Source organism: Bombus impatiens, unplaced genomic scaffold (assembly GCF_000188095.3).
Source record: "Bombus impatiens unplaced genomic scaffold, BIMP_2.2 scf_0102, whole genome shotgun sequence".
NCBI classification, from domain to species: domain Eukaryota; kingdom Metazoa; phylum Arthropoda; class Insecta; order Hymenoptera; family Apidae; genus Bombus; species Bombus impatiens.
This window is the reverse complement of record NT_176521.1, coordinates 5,091,605-5,099,768: the sequence shown is the minus strand read 5'-3', so window position 1 is coordinate 5,099,768 and position 8,164 is coordinate 5,091,605. Positions and strand designations below refer to the sequence as shown.

The window sequence follows — 8,164 nt, the reverse complement described above, 5'->3', positions numbered from 1 at the left end:
AGAAAAAAAAAAAAAAAAAAAAAAAAACAATAACGAAAAAAAAAAATAAAAAAAAAAAAAAAAAAAAAAAAAAAAAAAAGAAAACACGATCAGGCGATATCCGATCAGTGGTCGAATCGAATTTTTTACTCATCGTTGCGACGACACGTGTACGCGTTTTTCGTTTAACGATTTCGGCTCGCTTTATGCAACGATTAACCACCGAGCGTGACTTTTATTAAACAACAATTTTTACTCGTCCGATCCGTTTATAAACCGTAAAACGAATACGCATAACTCACGCAACGCTCTTCGCTTTTTGTCCATACAACAGCAACCACAACCACGAACCCACACAGACGTATATGGATCAAAGCTGTGTAACTTTTAAACGCAAAACTGATTATTCTTTTGTCACTTTTATTACCATTTGATAAGCAATTTTAAAGTTAATACGGGGCAGTCCATGTGCGAGTATAAATTTCAAAGCCTCGATATCAAACGTACACTTTGCAATGTCACGATTAAAGATTCGATGTTCGTAATCGAATCGAATTCGCTTACATTTGGTTGTCTAGCAATCCCTGGCAAACGCTCTGTACATATCATATAATATCATCCTTAGTATACTTCATCAACATAAATTTAATTTCTCGTTTTACATATATGTACACTTGTCTGTCGAGCGAAGTCCTTATCTACTTTGAATTGTTCGACTCGATCAAGTGTGCTTTGTCGTTATGATTGTGTCAGAGAAGCCGAACTTACCATACGGTAATGCAATCTCAGCATTGGAATAGAAATATTTGTTGAGAAATGCACAGGCAAGATGACGATGACGCTTGATATGTAGAATTTATAGTACTACAAAAACTAACTGGACTTTGAATAAGGATACACCAAAGAGAATATATCTGATATCAGTATATTTCTTAATAATTATTTTAGACTGAAAAAATCAAGTCTTACAGCAATTACGTACTATAAACACTAAGTAGATATGGGCCTCGAATAAAAGACTAAACACACCAAAGCAAATATCAAAATATACCGAAGAATCCATTTAACTATTGAACTAATATTAAATATATTTTTAATAATTGATAATTTTAAACCATTACATTAAATCTTAGGAGATACTGTGTACATGGATCAATAATAATAAATTGCGCGATGCATATCGACGAAAAAGGGAGCCGTTTCTCTACTTACGGAACAAGTACAAAACCGGAATATATTTCCAATGGTTGCTTTTGTCACCGCGTTGGCCTTTCATCGCAACCCCCTTCGTCGAGTCGCCCCCTCCCTCATGCGGAGACTTTTATGCGCTTTTGTTCCGATGAACCATTAATTTCGTCACCAGCTAACGTAAAATAACGATAATACAATGGCCAGGGTACACTGATTTTCGAACCGTTCCTTCGCCGTTTTTTCTCACTCACGCCACCTCGCAGCTTCCGGTGCAGCTCTGTTTTCCTTTGATTTTAACTTTTTAATCTTTCAACGTTTTTTTCGAGTGCCGTCGACCCCCATTCGCACATCGGGATGGATAAGTGGATGGGAACAAAATGGGAATTTTATTCGTCAATTAAAGAACAGTGGATCGGCGTATTTGTGTTTTGCGCGAGCTTTGTGTTAAGGCATCTCTGTACTGTGATATTACAATTATATGCAACTACATACGACGCGAGGTATCTTCAAGCTCCTCGTAAATGCGCGCTATCGAAACCAAAATTAAAAGATTCAGATATAATGAAACAGATATAATGTATAAATGATAAGTAACACGGACAAATCTATTAATTGAAATACAGAATAAACAGTTTGGATTTACCGGCGTTGGAAAAATCCTGAATAAATTTGGATAAAATACTCTCTTTTGGAGTTTGAAATTTTCTAAAATTAATAACACTTATGTAAACATAATATTCCGAACTTTTACATTTAAATATTTATCGTCTCGTAACTCTCTTCTCGAATTCTTTACGCAGAAGAATCCATAGAGTGCGTGGCAAAAGGATCGTAAAGAAGAAAAAAAGGTGAATGAAGCATGAACGAGATGTGAACCGTGACAGTCACTGAGAGATATCGAAAAGGCGAGCGTATTTTCCTCGGAAAATTGATAAGTCTTTGTAATCCTACGATTTTGCTTCTTATTTTTTTATACCCTTCTATGTTATAACAGAAATTCTCTCGCATCTTAATAAAAGATTTAATAAACAATTTGCATACAAACGTTCAGAAAGTGATACCCGTTTACGTATAGAAGTCATATCGAGCGATGTGATCTGCTTACAGAAGATCGTCTACCTTTATTCGTATATTGACATAAATCATACAATATTTCGTATTTAAATGACCAATACCGTTGAAGTTTCGTTTGTTTAAAATGTCTGAGCCGATTCCTTGTTGAATGCACTTCGTTTCCACTGTCTGAAGCATTGTCGTTGTTTTCTATCTCGTCCGGTTCAAAATAATATTTGTCATCACTACTATCACTATCGAACATGTACGTTCAGGATCTTTTAGGCATCGTGTATAAGGTATTGTAAAAAATATATAGAATATATAAAAAGCTTGCTAATTCGTCTCGTAATGCCACTGAAAGACAGAAATTCGTTCTAACTCGATCGTCATCCTACATCGCGGGTTTACGTTAAACGGAAGATAAGATTTCTAAAGATCTATAATTTTCTTTCTGTTCGGAATTTTGAGTGGCCGTCCGTTTATGGCTTCTTTAGGAAATTCCGAATTACATGTACTCCGTGAGCTGTAAACCTAATGACTCCGAGGTCAGGTAAAAAACCCCGGGAAAAACTCCAGCTGGGAAGGCACGTTGGACGGACGAGACCCAATGGCCGATGGGGAGAATCAGCAATTCATCGTCAGACATCGTACCATGTACCTTCTCACTCGCAACAAGATCTTACCACCGTCGTGTTCATAACATCACACTTTACTTTTATACAACAAGCGCAAATACAGAGCTAGATTACTCTAAGACTCGATCTACTACACTGTCTCCATCTTGAGCGTTAAGTCATTCGAGGTACGCGATATCGAGCGATCGGTTTGACCTGACCGGTTGCACTTTAGTCGAGAATTCGCAACACTTTCATCAAAAATATAGAGACTTACGCGCTGCCTACTGCGCTGCTACAAGCAGACTACCGAAGCGTCCTGTTTTGCGACCAAGTTTTCAGGACAGAAAAAAAATAAAAAAAAAAAAATACATAAAGAAGCTCCGCTCCCCAGCGGTTTAAACCCAAAAATTGTATTATACAACGAAAAATGTAAAACGCCGACACATAATACAGTATGGCTATGTCGTGCCGTCGCGTATCGGTACTTTTGCCTAACATATCATTACGAAAATTCACCGTTTATTGTGAATATGTACCTAAAACTGTATTCTTGGGCTCAATAAACAACTTTAAATCGCAAAAATCGTTTAGTTTATTATACCCATACGTAAATACGCATAAGATCATCGCTCAGAAAAATAGACGTACGCCAGGCACTTCAAAATAAGTGTCCGGAACTGTGAAGAGATTCGGGTGGCTATATGCCGATACGCGTCCGCAACGGTAAAAAAACTTGAGCGGCTATTTGGCGATATTCGTTCGCAAAGGGTTAAGATAACTGTGGCGGCACTCAACAGCAAATACCACCACTCGACACTAACTAGAGTTGGACGACGGCAGCACAATGGTTAGCGCCTTAGGTTATGAACGTTCGGGACCCGGGTTCGAATCCCGGCGACCCGGAGTTCTCCGATTTTTCTTCCACGCATCTAAATTAGAGGAAAAATAGCAGTATACCCCATCAACGATATCTACGACTAGCAGCTCTATAATTATCATGGACAATACATACGCCTCATAACGATGCGAATTGAAAATTCCTCCAAAGAGACGAAACGTTATACGCAATTTTACGCTCTTTAAATTCTGAAAACATTCGCCCAATGGTCGAAGTTTATCCAATACAAGTGCATCGTCGAATTACAGCACCTTACGGTAATAAGCCTATTGAATCACTCGTAAGACAGCTGATGTGAGTATTCAGTACAGGAAAAGAAACTGCGTTTGATCGTTAAACGTTTTGGTCACTCGTCTCTCATTCCAGAACATCTCGAGAAACGTATCTGCAATTTCATTGCAAATGATCGACGCATCAAAGAAGCTAGATTATCGTCGTTTTTGCAAAATTAAAGAGTTCTTGGATGAATAACACTTCGCAAGAAACGGCGAGTTAAAGAACGACGTGGAACGATGGCTATGCGAACCTGCAGCGGAAATACATTAACAATATGTTATAACACGACGAAGCTATACAAAATCTCGTCTGGAATATTATTTTCTGGCAGACAGTCGTATGACTCTACAGGTGAATTTTATAAATCACAAACAACCTGATTGTTACTTTGTACTTCGTAAAATTATAGAAATCGTTTGTATAGGTTGTCCGAAAAGTTTCTTTCGTTTTATGAGGAAATAATAGACGCACAATGTTTTTTCGTTTTATATTATTTTGTCGAATTACGTACGATCTATTTTGTTCTGTTGAGATAAACACCGTGACGTTTCACAGACTTGATTTCACGTTTGTACGAAGGTGCGTTGTTGTAAAAATCACGTTTGCGAAAGAAAGACACTTTCCGGACAACCTAATACAACAGTCTAATCCAATATAATCTGAAAAATGTCACCAATCAATTTGCTAATATTATTTTACTTTATGATTTCATTTCGTTACTTAATGAAATCCTACGTTTGCAATATACAACTTATGGTTCTTCTCTGTCTGCAATAACTAACTGAATCGTCGTAATCAAAAGTTCCAAATGCAACGTAATCGTAATATGCAATTGGACGGAGTAAGAAATACGAAAGGAAGATGCGACAGACTCGAATGCTTTTTCCTTTTTCCTTCTTTTTTCTTCGCCTTCTTTCTCTGCAGAAAAGGTCTAGGAATGATCGCGGATGGCGAGCGGAGCAGTCACGCGTGCTTTGAGTCACGAGACAAAATAACGTTCTAGCTGGATCTTCCTTTCGTCGCAACATATTGAAATATCGACGGTCGTGTGCAGGAAGGTGCGCAAGATCTTCGAGACTCGTGAAGATTCCTCCGCAGGAATCACATAAACTCGCATGAATTTTGAACGCTTATTTATTATGTATATTTTCGACGCACCAGCATCGTCGGGAACATGCATTTTGAGATCGAATGGTTTCTGGAAGTATCTGAAGATATTTCGTGGCTGAATTTGTCTCGATGAATCGCCTATGCAGCACTAGAATGTCAAAGTTCAAATAACGAAGCGAGAACCTATCGAACAGTACTCGGCATAATGATCCATGCTCTTCATTTCATCAGTCCTTCGAAGTTAGAACAAGATTGGATTCTTCCAGAGGAAATTAGCGAACGATCCATGCTTGCTTCGAATCTAATAAAGACCTTTCAGAAACATCACGAAGCTACATCGAACACGCTGAACAGCAACCTGCCATAGTAATGAAAAAGTAGAATAACAGCGTAACTCGTCGACCAATCCATTTACCATTTAAATTCCTTGTAATTCAAGGCTAATCGAAACACCAGATAATTGCGATAAATAACACTAACACATCGAACAACAGCTTCGGTTCCACGATCCTTTAAACCAGCACTTTCCACAGTTACAACATGTCTACTCGAATCCTTTCCAAATAAATCACCAATCACCCCATCTTGCACAACAACGTTCGCCATAATTTCCATTTCAAAGCAGGAAATCGGTCTCCGTCTCCTCTTCCAGATATCGTAATCCAGAGACAAGTGTCGTGGCACGCTTCGCGTAACAGGTAAACGTTGGATTATTGATTCGTCCGTTCGACACCAGTCCATAGGATCCGAGTGTGTGTGTGTGTGCGCGCCAGGTCGCAAAATGCACGCACGTACCCCTGACACTGATCACCCACGACTATGGTATACCCCCAAATACACAGACACACGCACGCACATAGGCACATGCAAGCGAATAGATAGCGAAACGGAGAGGAAATCTAGAGAGGAAGAAGGGAATATGTGTGTACACAGCATGGAACCGAATGTAGCCGCAATGGTTGCAATGTGTATTCTCATTTCCAGCGCGTTCTGGCATTCTGCTTGCACAGGAGTGCATTAATGCATGCAAAGGATTCCATTGAGCCTGACTGCAGTCCAATTTCGCGGCGCTCTTTATCCACCGGCCGCACTTGTTGACCGCTTTATTATCGGAATAGAGACGCGTCGCCCGGAATTTATGAAAGTAGCTCACGGTAACCGCGAAATTCACCGTTTCGCCACCGCCGATTCTACCTTCTTTTTTCTTCCCGCTGTGTATTATTAACAACCAGGATTCCTTTTTCCTTCGAGGATATTTTATCCCAGCCGACCGATTCTTTTAATTGCTCGCGTGGTTTTGCCGAGCGACCGATCCACGAAATTGATCGAACGTGAGAAAAGCGTAGAAGAGCGGCGAGATTGTGGATAAATTTGAAAGTAATAAAAAGGATCTTCCTGATGATAAATTTTAGAACGATACGTTTTTCAGATAATTGTACGATTGATTTTGAACGATTTTGAACGATCATGCATTACATGAATGTGTTGCGAGTGAATAAGAGACTTAACCAGGGAAGATCTTTGAATTTATGCGAGCTAATGCAACAGCCATGCATGTTACTTCAAATAAGTGCATACCTAAAACAGTGTTTCCACTTCACGTTTCCCCAATTTTCGAAGATGAATGTCCTGGAAGAAGAAAGCAATCATCCTATAATGGAGCTGAATTTTTGTTCATTAAAATCATGCTCTGTAATTGGCTAGCGGCGTGTGAAAAAGCTGAGCAAGCTGGTTAAGTAGAAAATTTCCTTGCAGATGGAGACGTTATAAATACGGGATGCTTTATAATACACAAGGATATACCAAAGAAATATCACTACGATATTGCCATTGGAAATTTGTACTGCATTTTCTTTTAGAAACTAATTAAATAAATTGAGATTTAACGTAATAATTTTTCATCAACTGAGAAAGAAGCATCCTTGCAAATATAGGTTGGAAGGGACATATATGGATTTTGATTTATTTGTCAAAAACGATATTGTAGAATAGTGCAATTAACTATAGAGGATTGAGCGAAGTTTAATTATAAAATGTATTATTCAGAATCGTGGAAAAATCAACATTTATTCGCAACTGCACCATTAATTTTAGTTGCAACAACTTGCGCGTCCGAAATCCCATAAATTCCGGATCACGCATCATTTTCCACTTCCAGTTAAATATTTGTTAGGAGGGAACGGTTCATTTATCGCCGACCTGGCCGCGTTTTAAAAGGATAAATCGCGTCTTCTTTGCATTATATGGCGTTTAAACTCCATTTGCTAGCGACCTCGTCATGCAAAATAAATTATGTTCCTTTGGTAGGAAATAAATATGTACTTTGTGACTTATATACGTGACTTTCTATGCGAATTAATATTTATAGAATTATCTAATTATTTTGTTGCAGCATCGATATTTTAATATTCAAAGTGTATTAAATTTGTAATTTAATTAAGACAGAAATTAAATTTTAGACCGATAATTAATCCAAGTCTTGAGAATATATTGTCTGGAAATCATTTTATTCAGAATCGTTTTCTAAAGAACGTATAAAATATATTTTATATATCTGTTACGTTTGTTCTGTGACCTTCTATATTAAAAATTAATATTACAATTAAACTTTGATTAGTTTCGTCATTCGAGTATAAGCGATTATTGATGTAAAACAATTTAGGTTCCATATCGGAAAATGATTAATGTCTGGAAATGTACGCGAAATTTTGTATATGAAAAGGTTCAGGTTGGTGTTGAGCTTGTCCCATATACGTAGCATGATTTAAGAACATGTTTGCTACCGTGGCTACGTTGATCGTTAATCGTGTTAGTTCTCAGTTAATTACAGAGTTAGTTAAGAATCACTTGCCAGCGTGCTAGTTACATAGCTTTACCATGGTTCGGTTGACGTCGTAGCACGGAACAGGAGTCAGAAAGTTTCGACTTCCAAGTCAATCTCGCTGTGTTCCATGACATAACAATTTTCTTGTCTTTTCATCGATTTCGTGCAATTTGAGATAATTTTGTAATCGATTCTGATAATCTTCTTTTTCTT

The 8,164-nt window shown here is 38.0% G+C and overlaps 2 protein-coding genes across 6 annotated transcripts in view; one reads left to right on the top strand and one right to left on the bottom strand.

The window, feature by feature from the left end:
• LOC100747795 (RING finger protein 17) overlaps positions 1-8,164 on the bottom strand; it is a 310,925-nt gene that overhangs the window by 80,933 nt on the left and 221,828 nt on the right. Inside the window, exon 1 of one of the 5 annotated variants that reach the window (XM_024364613.2) lies at positions 6,706-6,756. The exons of the other annotated variants lie outside the window; for them this stretch is intronic. The gene's annotated coding sequence lies outside the window, so the exon portion shown is untranslated. Of the gene's footprint in view, positions 1-6,705; positions 6,757-8,164 lie in introns of those variants that run through there. 5 annotated transcript variants of the gene reach the window in all.
• LOC100742537 overlaps positions 1-8,164 on the top strand; it is a 118,602-nt gene that overhangs the window by 68,582 nt on the left and 41,856 nt on the right. The gene's annotated exons all lie outside the window — the stretch shown is intronic.